This window comes from Nuphar pumila, chromosome 2 (assembly GCF_984573655.1).
Source record: "Nuphar pumila chromosome 2, dmNupPumi1.hap1.1, whole genome shotgun sequence".
Taxonomy (NCBI): domain Eukaryota; kingdom Viridiplantae; phylum Streptophyta; class Magnoliopsida; order Nymphaeales; family Nymphaeaceae; genus Nuphar; species Nuphar pumila.
In genome coordinates this window covers 28,960,406-28,977,173 of record NC_143250.1, presented here as the reverse complement: position 1 = coordinate 28,977,173, position 16,768 = coordinate 28,960,406, and the positions used below count along the sequence as shown (strand labels likewise).

Genomic DNA, 16,768 nt, shown 5'->3' with positions numbered 1-16,768 from the left:
CATTTTAAATGAATTTAAAGCAAGGGTCTCTTTTTTTTTATTTTCCAAAGCAGATTTTTTTTAATCCAAAAAATGGACCAAAATGACCCTGGGTGTGTTGACCGCACCCAGGGTCGGGTTGACTGCACCGGGTGCCGCACCCGCACGTGCACCCGCGTCGTGCGGCGCCTGGCTTGGCGAATCCTTGTGACATAGGTTTCATCAATTTTTTCATAAATTACCAGGCTTCTCTAAGTAATCATGATCTTATAATTGTAATATTGACAGATTACAATAATTGAATGCTAGAACACTCATGAAATTGGCTTCTCACTTCTGTCTTCTGCTTTCTTTTTCGTAATCCAGATATGATATGTACCAACAGGATTCCATGTCTTTGACGTATGAACTACCCAAAAACAAAGAAGCAGGATCGCAATTAACCATTAACAGCTAGCACTATCAAGCTTCTTCGTACAATATTTGCAGCAAGGTTGCTAGGAAGGCAATTAGAAGTGGGAAGTGAACTTTGTTCAGGGACCCCATGAAGCAAGAAGCAGAAAATGAAAAGGAAGCATATCAAGAAGCCTTTGATAATCAAAGTGTAATGAAATATGTAGAAATACAAAATGAAGGCCTCTAAGTGCTTACAAGATCATAAACACAAAGTGCACACACACATGCATAACTCCAACTAAGGGACAATACACGAGCACAAAGGCACAATACAAGCACTAAGTGCATTCAAGACATTAAACAACTAAAGATAAGAACACAAAACAAAAAATATTCATCTTATTAAGCATGATTGCTTAAGAGAAGCATTAAGAAATGAAAGGGGATAAAAGCCCCTATTTATACACATACAAGAAAGAGGGAGACCTCAGTAGAGTTGTTGGACTGTTCCAACAGCTCTATTTGGTATTTGACCAAATAGTCCCTATAAAAACAGAAAACGACAAAATGAAAAGAATAAAGTAAAAGTATTAATGTAACCCTAATAGGCACAACCTATAACAAGGACTGAAATGACTAAAATACCCCTAATGGGTATTTACCTATTACATCATTATAAGTAAAATATATATATGTATATATATGTACAATACAAACTAATATATATATATATATATAACTTAACACTCTCCCTCAAACTTATGGTGTGATATACTGAATGTTTGAAAATACAAAAAAAAAATCAACGAGAAAGATTAAAGTCTTCAAGTGTCTTCATTGAAAGTCTTCATTGAAAGTCTTCATCGTTATGTCGCATCAGAGAATTTTGCAAATACAAGTCTCTCAATGTCTTCATTGGTAATCATCCCCAAACACCTTCATCAGTTATATCCATCTTCATGATATAATGCATCAAAGATATTCATTTTTCAATCCATTGCATCTTTTAAAACCTCCATAAAGAACAAAACAAACGTTCCAAGTACACAGAAAAATATCTTAAATTTTTAAAATAAATATATTTTTGAACAAGAGAAACATTAGATAATCATTAAGAAAGATAAGAGGAGCATACTTCAAGGATAAATTTTTATGAAATCAAATCATAAACACAAAATCAACATATTTTTTTCAAGAAAAACATAAATATTGATCATAAGAGAATTTGATCACTAAAGGACATATAAATCATAAAAAAAGATAAACAATTATGCATAAATAATATCTCAAGGATTTTTAAAAAAGCATTTCAAATGAAATAACAAATCCCCGACAACATGCATATAAAATATAACAATTCAAAAGAGCCCTAAAAAATAAGAGATAACTAAATTCATGCATACAACAATGTGAACAAGATAATTAATATGAAACACAAATATCCAACATGCAATTAAAGCATATTTAATGCACATAATAATGAAAGAGAGAAATCTAACAAATCACGACCCATTAGGATTCATTGACACAACATAGAATGAGTTTAAGCACAAAGGACCAAACATCAATCTTAATATATATATATATATATATAACCAACAATAGTTCGACCATCACAAGAAATCACCTCCCTAGACCTTCAAACCTCAAAAATCAAGTGTATTAGTTACTAGAACAAGAGCATATTCACAAAGCCACTAATGGGCTAAAAAACACACAAAAAGTGAATAACGAACAACATTTCTTGTCTACATAAAATGATACTCAAACACGTGTAGCAGCTACTAGAACAAGAGTATAATAACAATGCCACTAATGGGCTAAAAACACACAAAAAGTATGAATAAACATCTCTTGTCTACATAAAATGACACTTAAACAAGTGTATCAGTTACTAGAACAAGAGCATATTCACAAAGCCACTAATGGGCTAAAAAATACACAAAAAGTGAATAACCAACAACATTTCTTGTCTACATAAAATGATACTCAAACAGCTACTAGAACAAGAGTATAATAACAATGCCACTAATGGGCTAAAAATACACAAAAAGTATGAATAAACAACATCTCTTGTCTACATAAAATGACACTTAAACAAGTGTATCAACTATTAGAATAAGAGCATAATCACAATGCCACATGTGGGCAAAACAAACACACAAAAAGTGTGAATGACCAATGGATACACATAACTCACCACATTTGAAAACATTTCTTGTCTACATAAAATGACACTTAAATAAGAAGCATAATAGGAGAAAACACATGAGGTAAGAGAGCTTGTAATAAAAACAAACTAATGCCATCAAGAAGGTAAGGAAAGATTTACAAATCAAGGCAGAAATATTAAATTTCACTACCTTTCGAAACACCATTGTTTCAACAAATAAACATAATTATAAGCATCCATAATACAAATGGCCATGAGTGATATGATACACTCACCAAACCAGAGATCAAACAAATGTCAGTTAGAGCCAAACTATTAGTCAATAATATAAACTGACAAAACCGAGGTGCACATAACTCACCCCAAAAAACAACTTTGGTTCAACAAAAGCAACATCGATCTAGAGGCCAATCTTCTATCAATTAGATTCAAGACAAGTGTCAACATGACACTCATAAATTTTGATAATTACAAATTGATAAGATGACTTGAGGTGCACACATAACTCACCTCAACAGCCAACTCTGATTCAACAACAAGGCCAAAAACAAAAGATGCATCATACAAAAAATTTGTGATAGAGAAAACAAATGTCATAAAAAGGCAACAAATACTCACAAAAATCAATTTCTAAATAAGTGAGATCATATATAAGAACTGATTTGAAAAGACAGTTTCAAATCAAATCAAATAACGGTAGATGAAAATTTAGAATGAATATAGTGCAATCATATGCAGAACAAGATGTCTATTGATGCAATCATATGCAATCTAATCATATGCATAGTCAATATAAGCAAGCTATACAGAGAGATAACTCAATCGAGATTACAAGTTTACTATGAGACAATAATAGCATATGACCTATGTCACACGGACTAAGCCAGGGGGTCGCCGCACCCGCGTCGACACGCCCCGACATGGGTGTGGCTTCGGACACGGGGCAGATTCGGTCAACAAGTGTCAAACTCGGTCAACGCACCTGGGCCGAGTCTGTCCACTTTATAGACTCGGTGAACTTTGACCGAGTCTATATTCGTCCAATTTGAAAACGTAATTTGGACTCGGGTCGGGTCTGAATCCGGATCCGGACCCGACCCGGATCCAAAACAATAGGGTCGGTGCTCGACCCTTAAGAGGAGCAGGGGAATACCCCCCGAATTCTTTTTAGGGTTCTCTCATCCGAGCTCTGGCAGGCCGCCGACGACCCTCTGCCACCACCCCTCGAGCCTCCCTTTTCTCTCCCGTTTCTCGACCAACCGGTGCCAACAGCCCCCCTCCCGCTCGTCGTATTCTGGCAGCCGACGCCAACACCCCCTGTGCGCCTCCCAACGTTGTCGACTCCTTTTTTCGGCCACCTCTCAGGTAATCTCTCTCTCTCTCCCTCTCGTTGTCTTCTTCTTCTCCCTGTTTGCGCAGAGGAAGGGCCGAGCCCCTCCCTGCCATCTCGCCTCCCCGTTCCTTCTGTACGCAGGGGAGGGGCCGAGACCTCCCCTTTGCGTCGCTTCCCCCTCCCCTCTTCGTCCTCTCCTTCATTGTCAGCAAGCAGGGCCCCTCATGGGAGATGGCCTCGTTTGAAAGAGAGAGCAGGATTCCGACTTATCTTGAAAATACCCCGATTTATTGGGGTATTTTCAGTAGTAGGTGCAGAGAAAAACGCCATGTTTTGAAAATATCGGTTCGTTAAATATTGCGGTTTTTTGTGCCAATGTAATTGGGTCCGGTATACCGGACCCGACCTTCAGATCCTTTGTAAAACATATCTGCAGAATCAGGATGTTAATGAAATAAAAAATAGTTAAAATTGTTGTGCATGCTTAAGTCGATGCACACCTATCCTTTACTTGGGTTTGACATGAGCTGAGCTTGGCTCGACTCACTCCAAAAATAAGTTGAGCTCGAACATCATCTGTCCAGTTTGGTCAACTCATTCACCTGCCCTAAAAATGATCACCCAATGAATGTGTGTGTGCAAAGCCAAGTAAATCTGTCCATGTAGATTGTGTTAATTTGCTAGGAAAAACACAATTTTTGGATGCTTCAATATTTATATTTATAAAGATTCTCAAAAAAACATATAGAAAACCAAATGCATACACAAGTACAACCAATCATGGATACTCACAAAGAGATAAAAAACTCATGTATATGCAATAAATCAAGAGTTTAATCAAGAACACACAAGTCCACCAAAGATCTAAATGGACAAGCACATCCATTAAAAGAGAGAAAAATTAAACTCAAGTAAAATTTCAAAAGATCATACTTGTGAAAGACACACAACACCATTTCAAATTATTTTAAAATATATGATAATTTTTCAAAAAGAAAAAAAAAGCAAAGTTCAATAATAAATACGAACATGATTTGATATTTATAATCATGAATTGTTCAAATAAAGCATCTAATTGCCAACAATACATGCTCAAGAATGCTAGATCATATACGTACATATCAAATAAAGTAAGTTTTGAACAAACTAAGATTCAAACTAGATCTCATAAAAGCATACACATATAATTTCACAAGATCCAACAAATATTATAAACCTTATAAAAAATAAATCCAACGATAATTTTAAAAAGAAACATTTAAAAAATTTAGTTTTTAATAAAAATAACAAATAATTTTTCAAAGATAAGGAAAAAGAGTGTTTTCTCGTGTATAATGCATGAGATAGATAACACAAGAAACACTTCAAGATATAAGATACATACCAAGTCAAGATTTTTCCTAAATCCAAGCCACACAACAATCATAAATCCTTCATGAAGCAAACTCGAACCAAAGAAACTCAAGACCTAAAAGAGGCAAAATGCCAAGAAGGATTTCGTGACTCTGATATCATGTAATGAAATATGCAAAAATACAAAATGAGGGCCTCTAAGTGCTTACAAGATCATAAACACAAAGTGCACATACACATATAAGTCCAACTAAGGGACAATACAAGAGCACAAAGCCACAACACAAACACTAAGTGCATTCAAGACATTAAAGAACTAAAGAGAAGAACACAAAATATAAAAAATATCCATCTTATTGATCATGAATGCTTAAGAAAAGCATTAAGAAATGAAAAGGGATAAAAGCCTCTATTTATATAGATACAAGAGAGAGGAAGACCTCAATAAAGTTGTTGGATTGTTCCAACAACTCTATTGACTAGTCAACTCTATGTTGACTAGTCAAAAAAGAACCCAACAGCTCTATTTGGTATTTGACCAAATAGTCACTATAATAACAGAAAAAGATAAAAAGAAAAGAAATAAAGTAAAAGTACTAATGTGACCCTAATGGGCACAACCTATTACAAGGACTGAAATAGCCAAAATACCCCTAATGGGTATTTACTTATTACATCATTATAAATAAAATATATATACATATATATATATATGAATATATATATATATATATATGTATATATATATACAATATGAACCAAATATATATATATATATATACAATTTAACACAAAGATGGACTTCTTTTTTTGTTTCTAATGTTACAAACATCAAAAGAATGATAATGTCACTTAAAACATTTTTTTCACTAGCACTGCTCCATCACTATAGAAACAGGCTTTTACACATATAGCATTTATCTCACTACAATATTCACTTAAAGAATTTATATAAAATTTTGTCAATTAGAACTAAATAAAAGTATCCATTTCAACTTTTCAAATAAAAATATTTATTTATTCCCAATAAGATCCCATCATTCTCTAATAAAGAAAAATGTACTTCCCATGGTACAGAGAGCACACTTCCCATACATTTCACCAGCTTTTCTCAAGAGCTTCTTCTCAACTGCTTCCCTATGTTTCAAAGTCTAACTTCCCACAGGTAGGTAATGTAGAACCCCTGGCCTCATCTCATATGGAAGGTCCAGATAAGGTAAAATATAGATGAAAAGTCCAAATGCAGCCAACTAAAAATAATTTGAGATAATCTATAGTAGCTTCTAGAGTTTCTAGAAGGTAGTTAATGATAAACTCTAAGTGGAGATAATGACATGGTAGGAGCTTTAGATAAGAATAGGCCCTACAAGGATTGTTACCTAACTAGGCTATTGAGTCAATAAACAGAAGTGCAATAAGTTCATTTAAATCAATCACTTGCATCTTTCTTTCGGTTTCCTTTTTCCTTATAGATTTCAAGGACACCCTTTGAAGAAGATGGTTTCCTTCTTCCTTATAGATTTCAAGGACACCCTTTGAAGAAGATGGTTCCCTTCTTTGCACACTAATTGTTATACCAATAGGTAGTGTAATGAAGTGGATTGAATCCGATACACATGCAAGGACACCCTTTGAAGAAGATGGTTCCCTTCTTTGCACACTAATTGTTATACCAATAGGTAGTGTAATGAAGTGGATTGAATCCGATACACATGCAAGAACACACTTTCAATCAAGTAAAAATACTTGATTGAATCACAAAACCACCCACACAAGGGTCTACAAACTTGTTATTGCATAGAAGCACTCAAGAATGAGTTAAGAATACAAGGCCACAAGAGGCCAATATATAATACAATGGAGCCAATAGGGTGCAGCTCCATATAGCTGTTGGGGCTGCACCCAACGGTCATAAATATAGCTGTTGGGGCAGCTCCAACAGCTATATGAGTGGTCCCATCAAATCTGAAAAAGACAAAAAGGTGAAAAAGGAAAAAGACAAAAATAAATACATGAAATAAAATACAGAAATGTCAGCCCCTAATGGGCTGACGCCTATTACAGAGAAAAGACCAAAATACCCCTAATGGGTATTTCGGTTAACAATAAACACATATACATATACGTATATGTATATATACATATATATACACGTATATGTATAGCTTAACAAGTAGCACTTCTAGTAAAACCGATTAACAATTCCAAGGACAGTTTAACATGCAAAAACTGTGACTATGTTGTATTTCTTTTCCAGCATAAGCTATACACTGACCATCGAGATCAGATCCCCAGTAGTATGATATCTGGATCCATTGGATGTCATGCCAAAGCATCAAATGTGATGGTGTGGAAAATTTTCTGTTAGTTGGTGCATATTGGACGATTCCCTAACACCACTTAGCATTATGACTAACTTATTAGGAGCCTTGATGACCAGGAAGTTCTTTTTTTTTCGCATGAAGGAAAGAATGGCTATAAATATAAATTCTCAATCGAGGACTTCTGGATGTATTCATAAGCCTCTTTAAGCTCATAAATGAATTGATGAAAAAGATCACAAAGCTTTGTGAGTGGATAAAGAGACTACTACACTAGAATGATGCAAGTATGTTAATCCATCGCTATATTTTGTTTACACCATTTGATAAAAAATTATTTGATGTTGCTCCAATACAGGAACCATGGGAGACCATTACAAAGATTTTGATAGAAAACAGCAAATGTGGGCCTTCACAATACTTCTTCATTTCTAAAAACAGAATTGAGGTTCCATTTAAGGAATGGGTCATCTCATGCCTACAAGAAGTGACAAAGGAATGCTATTTGCACCTAGATCAATTTTGGGAGCTTTCATATTGTCATGCTTCTAGAAACTTCCAGACTCCCAAATGCATCAGAAATAGTCTCTTTATATCAGCAAAGAGGCTCCCATTGAGAAATCATCAATAATTAGTTTGATTGCCAAATTAAAGGCTAAAAGTGAAAACAAGCATCAATTAGTACTGAAATTAGACTCTTTTTACAAGAAGGTTGTAACGCCCCAAAATCCTGGACTTGAAACCTTTTATGAAAAAGGTTGAAAGCTTTGAAGTCGATCATTTATCAGAATTCGAAACAAAAGTTAAGCGGAAAATCATATTTTGAAATAGCAAGTCCCTGGACCTTGGCGCATTACAACACAAAATTCTCTTTTTCAAACAGATTTGCAACTCAAATATATTTATTGAAATAAAAAGAAGAAACGGAGTTTTGGTAACAGTTTTAATAATTTAAAGTTTAAACAAAAGAGAGACTTTCAAAGAAACTTTATACCATATTTACCAAAATGTCCTCATGAGTGTAACGTCAGGAAAATGATCTCATCTTGATCTCATTACGTCATTGTGTCATCGCAAGTTGTATCAACATGTTCACCACCTGCCCATAAAATGGGTCAGTTTCGCAAAAAACTAGTAGGAGTGCAAAAGACAAGGAGGAACAAAGACTACAATAAGCAAGATAATTATTAAACTAAACAGGAGAAACAAAACAGAGCTAACCATACATGTTGTCGAGTATGGAAAGCAAAACTCCAGTAAAGCAAATAACTAAATACGAAAACAGTAAGGAACAAAGTGATGAACAAGCAAAATAAGCATATATAGCAATCCAACCGATTCTATAGGCAGAAAGTAACTAACTTCACTAAACACTCAAGCATAGTAAGCAGGGTAATTGAATAAGCATTTATAACGGAGCTCACAATGCATGTAATTACCACTGAATTCTTCAATTCATCGACAAGTGTATTAATCATACGGTGCAAGTCATTGCACAACAAGCAGTTTATAAACTACACGTGATAAGCAATCACACGACAACAATTATATATTAACCACAAGATGTAGGCAGCTTGTAAAACAAGCAGCTACATTGGTCCTAGTTGCAACCAGTTCGTAGATTACAAACCGTAAGCAGTCACATTCGTCATAAGAAACGCAAGTCAACAAGTGTTACATTACAACAAGCATAAATAGTTCACCCAAGTAGTAAAGCAAGTCACATGCTAATATATTGCAACTAGCACAATGCTATCATCATAAGCATTTGACTAGCACGAGCAACTAATTATTAGCAAAAGACTGCGTAACCAGTTCAACCAACAAGCGCAACACCACAACATGCGTGCATGGATCAACGAGTAGTACACTGAACTACAAAGCAAACAAGCAAGTTATGTTGCAGCACGCACATCTCATAATAATGTGAGTAGGTTATATTTTGTTCTGATTATTAGCTGGCCATTGTGGGTACGCACAAGACAAAAACGTAGAAACAACTGAGATCGATCCGGGGGTTGATTACAGAGTTACCAGTCGAGGAAGCGAAAGTGGGAAGTGAGGCACTTTCAAAAATTTAGGAAGCGGGGAAGCGGGGGACCACTTAGAAGAAAATTATGAACCGTCTTGGAAGCGACCTAGGAAGCAAACCGGAAGCGACCTAGAAAGCGAACCGAAAGCGAGGGGGAAGCGAAAAAAATGAAAAAAATGGGGAAGCGAGGGGGAAGCGTGGGAGAAGCGTGCTTCCTATAAAAAGGGGATGCTTCTCCACGCGTTTTAGAAGCGCAATGTTTTGCGCTTCCGAAGCGTGTATCGAGGAAGCACGCTTCCCCATACGCCTAAGCGCTTCCGGTAACTCTGATTGATTATGTTATGTATTTTATGATACCCCGAATGACTGACTGAGTTCGCTCCTAAGGGGACAACCAGTGACCAAGAGAGTAAATCTCCAAAGGCATTGGTGGCACGTGGATGCATCAAAAGTTCTGCATAAGTGGCCTAAAAGCTATCTTTGCAGTGTTTTCCCTAACTCTGAAGATTGAGGAAGCTGAGTCATTTGCCCGAAATAGCCATTAATGGCCTGTCCATCAGAGTTTTGTGTCATCCATCCTCTCTCTTGATGAATCATTTCGAACAAGCACGATGGGGGTTTCTTAACCGCTGCCCCATTCTACATGCTCGAGACTATTATGCCCGCTCGAGCACCTTGCCTGTGAAAGCAAAACCATCACCATTAGGTGATTAAACGTGTCAGTGCACGTTCGAGGCAACCACACACCTCTCATCCTACTCACCGCAATACGCAACATATATGTTCAAAAGTATAACCACGATGAGAGGGGTTAACTTATAGTGAGGGTGAAACTGTCACCATTTGTGGTCTCAAAACACGTGTCATTGCATGTTCGAGGTAGACACAGACCTCTCATCCTACTCATCATAGTACGTAACGTATATGTTCAAAAGTACAACCACGATGAGAGGGGTCAGGATTTCTCACAGAAAATCCCCAACACATCTGCTTTGCAAAGGTCCACAGTGTAATCATTCGAGTCCAACTTGCCATGCTCTGGTCCTTTAGACTGCACGACACGAGCCTCTTGCCTGTTAGGCGAACATCGATATTACATGATTACCGTAAAGTTTTCAAACACGTTTCAAGGTTACCACAGACCTCTCATCCTGCTCCTCGTAGCCCAAACATATCGTACATGACTAAGAGTACGACTACGAGGAGAGGGGTATAGATTTCTCAAAAGAAAACCATCAACAATAATCTTGCGAAGAAAGGAAAAGTGCCAACTATCTTAGTTTGGCTAGAAAACCCAATGACTAGGTCTCGCATCAGAGGTGATATAACACTGGTCTGGAGATGGCGCAAGTTCCTAATGAGAACCTTCGCCCATCCCATGCACATGCCCCTAAACGGAGGCATTCGAGTTGCATCGAATACACGAACTGAAGTTGTAAAACACTTTTCCCAAATACATCCATTTGGAAAATCCAGTCACTATCTCATAAAAGGCTTTCGAAATCTGCTTTACAAAACTATACGTTTCAAAAATAGGTTTGTACCTAAAAGTCAGCCTTTTTTTAGAACCAAGTGCATAAGTGTGCATCATATCTTTTGAGACAAATGAACAAGTTAATACGCTCGAAACTGCACTCAGTGAGTGCAAGCTAATAAGGAGCAAGCCCATGCACGTTACAGTGTGACGGTAAAGTATAATTGATCCCCAAAGTGCAAAACTGCGTATCGAGCGCAAAACCTCGCAAGCAACAGCACAAGGTACGAAATCATACATCGACTAAACAGCCATATAAGCAAGCAAATAAATACATAAGGCCGTGCACCAAGTACGAAACTGTACCTTAGCTAAACAGCCAAGCAGATACGTGAATACTCAAAAGAATACACAAGGTACGAAACCACACATCGACCAAACAAACACGCAAGCAAGTGAAGACACAAGGCAGCGCACGAGGTACGAAACCGTACCTCGGCTAAACAGATATGCAAACAAGTAATACTCAAGGCAAAAGAGCATCAATAACTTAAAAACCAACAAGGACAGAAAGAAAAGCGTTGACGCATAAAACGCAAAACAACAGAAAGGTAAAGCGCAAAAATTTAAAAGAGACAACGTAAAAACCGTGGCACATAAAACGCGGAGCAACAGAAAGGAAAGTACAGAAAGCAAAATGTGAAACAGAAGCCTGGGCACATAAAGCGTGATGGCAAAGTAAAAAGCCATGGCGCATAAAACGCGGGCAGCAGAAAAGAAAATACTGAAAAGTAAAGAGGATAAGGATCGTAAAACCACGTCCTTGAGTTAAAAGACATAAAATGTAAAGATAGGAATTAAAAGCCTGGGCACATATAGTGCAGCGACAACAAAAAAATAAAGTTCAAGGAAAGTAAAGAAGACAAGGATTGCGAAACCGCATCCTTGAGTGAAAAGACATACGTATATCTTTTATATGTATACGTATATCATTGTCCTCTTCTATTTCTAATTATCTTTTCTTATTTTAACATTTATCCGTTCATTGTCCTTTTACGCAACATTCCCCTACCTTGAGGGGTTGTAGGTCCTCGTACTCTTGCAGCGTAAGTAAGCATGGGCTCAAAGTACGAAGAGCGAGTCAACTCCATCGTGCAACCTGCGAGTCATAAAGGTGTTAGCATGGCATGATTCAAAACAAGAGGGATCTGATAATACCAACAGTGGTACCGAACCCTGCAAGGAAGGAGCTCAACTCCATGCAGAAAAGTAGCAGAGGTAGGGCACCCTAGGTCCCCTGCCTGTTGGAACAGAAAGGCCTCATGACAGGGCCTTGCTGTCTGCAGAGGGCAGGCAACGACAGAGGCAGGGAGCTTTGCTCCCTGCATGCCCGATCAACAGAGAGGAGTAGGGGGCTCGATCCCATGCCAGTCCTGCGAAAGGCACAGAGGAAAGGGCAAACAAAAGGCAGCAAGGGCAGGGAAACAAAAAGGGGCAAGGGGCTCTGCTCTCTGTCAGACAGGTTGTAGAGGCACGGGGGCCAACTCCTGCCATACCCGAGAAGACAGAGACAAGGAGCAGTTGCTCCCTGTCTGCAGAAGACCCAAGCACCCAAGCACCTTGTGGCAGACCAGAATAGCTCACAACCACGACGATGCTAGGCATCAGAGCCAACACTACTCATGCCCAAAGCATGAGTAGCATGCCCAAAGCTCTACCCACTATCTGGCACAGCGACTGAACGAGTGAACAAGCAAGCCAGGGGCAGCAGACATGCCGAAAGCGTGAGAAGGGGAGCAAAGAAGGGAACGGGGACGGCTCGACCACTCCCTGCCAACTTGAACGCAGGGAGGGGTTCAACCCCTCCCTTGCAACAGAGGGAACATGGGCCGAAACAGGGAGACAAGGAGGGGGGGTCTAAGTCGGCAAGGTTTGACCCCCGCCGGCTCAACAGAAGTTGCAACAGGAATAAGCCCCTAATGCTCCACTGATGGTCGAGGAGGTGGCAGGGGCTTAGTCCCTGCCAACCTACCTAGACAAACAGGGAGGCGACAAGGCTCTACCCGAACCTGTCGACTCACTCGAAAAGCCCAAGGTGGTGGCAGGGGCTTGGCCCCTACTGACCAACCGGAACGCAAGAAGATAGCAGGGGCTGGCCCCTGCCGACCCATTCGAACACAGGGAGGTGGCAGGGGCTCGACCCCTACCCACCCAATCGAGAAAAAGAGAGGGAGACGACGCATGTTGTCCTTCCGAGACTCAGGGAGGTGGCAGTGGCTCGGCCCCTGCCGACCTGCCTGAACAAGAGGCAGGCAGGGGGCCCTTGCCACCTTGCCGACCAAGGCACAAGGGCCACCCGGAAGCCCCCTACCAGACAGAGGAGGCGACTCAGGCGACAACCCTGCCGCCTGCCAGAAGGGAAAGGGGGAGACCGGGGTTGAGTACCCGGTCGGCGTCGCCTGCGGTCGGAGACCGACGGCCCAACAAGAGAAGAGAGGGGAGGTGCTCAACACCTCCCCCCCGGCAGACCCAGAGCCACCACAATGGTGGCTCTGGTCCACCAACCCGAGAACAGGAGGCTCGAGGGAGACGAAGAAGAGAGATGCAGACAGTGAGAAGGAGGGGTGCTCGGCACCTCCCTCCTGGTAGACCCAAAGCCACCCACGATGGTGGTTGTGGTCAACCGCCAACAATCGGAAAAAAAGGGGGTGGGGTAGGGGTGGGAGGGGGAGGGGGGGTGTTACCTGGGAAGACCGCGGAGACGGGGGAGTCCGGGGACGGCACAGGCAAAGGCGATGGTGACGGCGTCAGGACCTCCTTTGATGGGCTACCGATGGCGAGGCAACGATGGTCGGACGATGGCCGGACGATCGCCGACGGCGACGATCGGGGGCTCATGGAGGTCACCGGCGGCTGTGCTTGCAGGCGACGACAACGAAACGAAAAGGCGGCGAGAGGAAGAGGCAGTGACAGAGGTAGCTCACCGAAGTTTCGACGAGGGTTGCGGAGGGTGGAGGTCGTCGGAACGGACTCTAATGAGCTCGAGGAAGATGAGAGAGATGTCGGGGGGTGTAACGCCCCAAAAATCCAAGACTTGTAACTTTTAGAATAGTTTAGAAAGCTTTGAAATCATACAATTATCAGAGTCTGAATAGTACTTCAGCGGAAAATGATATTTTTAAAACAACAAGTCGATGGACCTTGAGCGCATTACAGCGTAAACTTTCCTTTACCGAATTCCTCACAACTATTGAAATCGAATGGTTTTAAAATGCAATTTCAATGATGGAGAATTTTTTTGTTGAAACCAAGAAGAAGTTTACTAAAACAGTTTTAGTAACTCAAGGTTTAATAAAAAGAGAAATTTTGAAATACACTTTATACCAAATTTACCAACATGTCCTCAGGAGCAAGACGTTAAGGAAATAGCTCAAAATTGATCTCATTACGCCATCGTGTCATCGCAGATTGTATTACCTATCCATCACCTGCCCATAAAATGGGTCAGTTTCACTAAAAACTGGTAGGTGCACGGACATGACAATATAGAACATAATTGAGCAGAATAATTTAATATGTCAAGTAGACAGGCAATTAAATAGCAATTTGCTTTCAGCAGTGTCATGGAGCAAACTATCATGAGCACGATGCTAGATTTTTTACAAGCATTTTACTAACACAAGTAGGTTAACTATTACAAGCAAAGAACTTCATAAGAAATTTAACTAGCAACATACAATGCCCTATGTCACATGGGTGCGGGTGCGGGTGCGGCACAATTTTAAAAGTTTTGGACACGGGGAATTTTATTTTATTTTTAAAATGCCACAGCACAGTCCGTGTGACTGTGCACAGTCACAGACTGTGCACTGTGCACTGTGCACACTGCACAGACTGTGCACTGTGCACACTGCAGCACAGTCACAGTCTGTGACTGCAGCACAGACACTCTTTTTATATATATATTTTTTTAAATAAAAACTATAAAAAATTGGTTTTTTAGGGACATTTTTGGACTCGATCAAAGTTGACCGAGTCCAAAATGTGGACGGACTCGGCCTGGACTCGTTGACCGAGTCCGACTCGGCGTTGACCGAGTCCTGGCAGAGTCCGAAGCCGCACCCGAGTCTGCACCCGTGTCGGGGCGTGTCGACTCGGGTGCGGCACCTCCTTAGTCGAGTCCGTGTGACATAGACAATGCTACATCAACCACACACACAATTCCATAAGTATTGAACTTGTTGCACACTATAACTTTTATATGGGCATAACTCAACAAATTGTGTGATCAGATTTAAATTATGTTTCGATATTAACTGGTCAGGCGGGTACGCGCAAGATACGAAACATAGAAACAGTCGAGACCAGTCCAGGGGTTTATTATGCTATGTGTTTTAGATAACCCGGATGGCTGACTGAGTCCGCTCCTAAGGGGATGGTCAGTGACCAAGAGAGTAAATCCCCAAAGGCATAGGTGGTATGTGGATGCATCCAACTGTAAGCTACCATTTGTAGCCCATTTCCCCTAACTCCGATGACTGGGGAATCCGAGTCTTTTGCCCGTAATTGTCATTAAAGGACCTGTCCATCGGAGTTTTGTATCATCCGTCCTCTCTCTTGACGAACCATGTCGAACGAGCACGACGGGGGTTTCTTAACCGCCGCCCCGTTCTACATGCTCTGGTCTTTCGACCCACTCGAGCATCTTCCCTGTGAAGGCGAAACCATCACCATTATGTGTGTTATACGCACCATTGCACGTTCGAGGTAAACATGAACCCCTCATCCTACTCATCGTAATACACAACGTACATGTTCAAAAGTACAATCACGATGAAAGGGGAATGGATTTCTCATATGAAATCCCCAACACATCTGCTTTGTAAAAGTACACAGTATAATCATTCAATTTCATATTTGTCATGCTCTAGTCCTTTAGACCCTCACGAGCCTCTTGCCTGTTAGGCGATCATCAACATTACATGATTGCAATAAGGTGCCAAAACACGTTTCGAGGTTACCATCAAGGTTTTAAAACCCGTGACTCGGAACTCGACTCGTTCTTTATTGACTCGTGACTCGGCGGGTCAACTCGGTGACTCGGACCGGGTTTTGTTAACTTTTGATTTTAAAAGAAAAACAATATATAATTTGTCTGAAACCATGTTTTTGAGTAAACATAGTCTCCAAATGTATGTAAGAATATAAAAACAACTGCAAAGAGCTATAGAGGTTTGCTTGAATAATTGAATTTGATATCTATACAAGCACTTTGACAGTCAATTTGTCATGTGCCACAGAAATCGGGGAGTTTAAAGATTAAAAGTTTATTAGATGTAGAACAGTTGGTCTCGACAAGCAAAAATTCATTAATTTTGCTAGTATAAGTCCCGACTCCCAAACCATTTCATCAGCTTGCAGAAAGTACTAGACTCTTTTAGCCTTACTCAAGACCTGGTTCTCCATTTCAACAGTTTATCTGATTTTTCATATCAATCCCAATTTTGAGGTAAACAAGGTCTGAAACTGCAAAATAGACCATTTTTTATTTGACAAAAGCAAATGCATACAAAAATCTCCTGGTTTTGCCAATAGAGTAAGTTTTTCAATGTATGTTTTTACACAGTCAATTGTACATACAATCTATTAGAACACAATTTTTTTTTTCAAATAGTTAGTCAACATGTAAGCAAGTTTCTCAAGGGCT

General features: G+C 39.8%; 1 protein-coding gene across 4 annotated transcripts in view; it reads right to left on the bottom strand.

Annotated features, from left to right (window-relative positions):
• The window catches only part of SKIP4 (SKP1 interacting partner 4), a 42,340-nt gene that overhangs the window by 9,437 nt on the left and 16,135 nt on the right, over positions 1-16,768 (bottom strand). The window contains exon 2 of one of the 4 annotated variants that reach the window (XM_089995521.1): positions 8,550-8,654. The exons of 2 other annotated variants lie outside the window; for them this stretch is intronic. The gene's annotated coding sequence lies outside the window, so the exon portion shown is untranslated. The remainder of the gene's footprint in view (positions 1-8,549; positions 8,655-16,768) is intronic. One more of the 4 variants, XM_089995522.1, reaches the window with a different exon arrangement.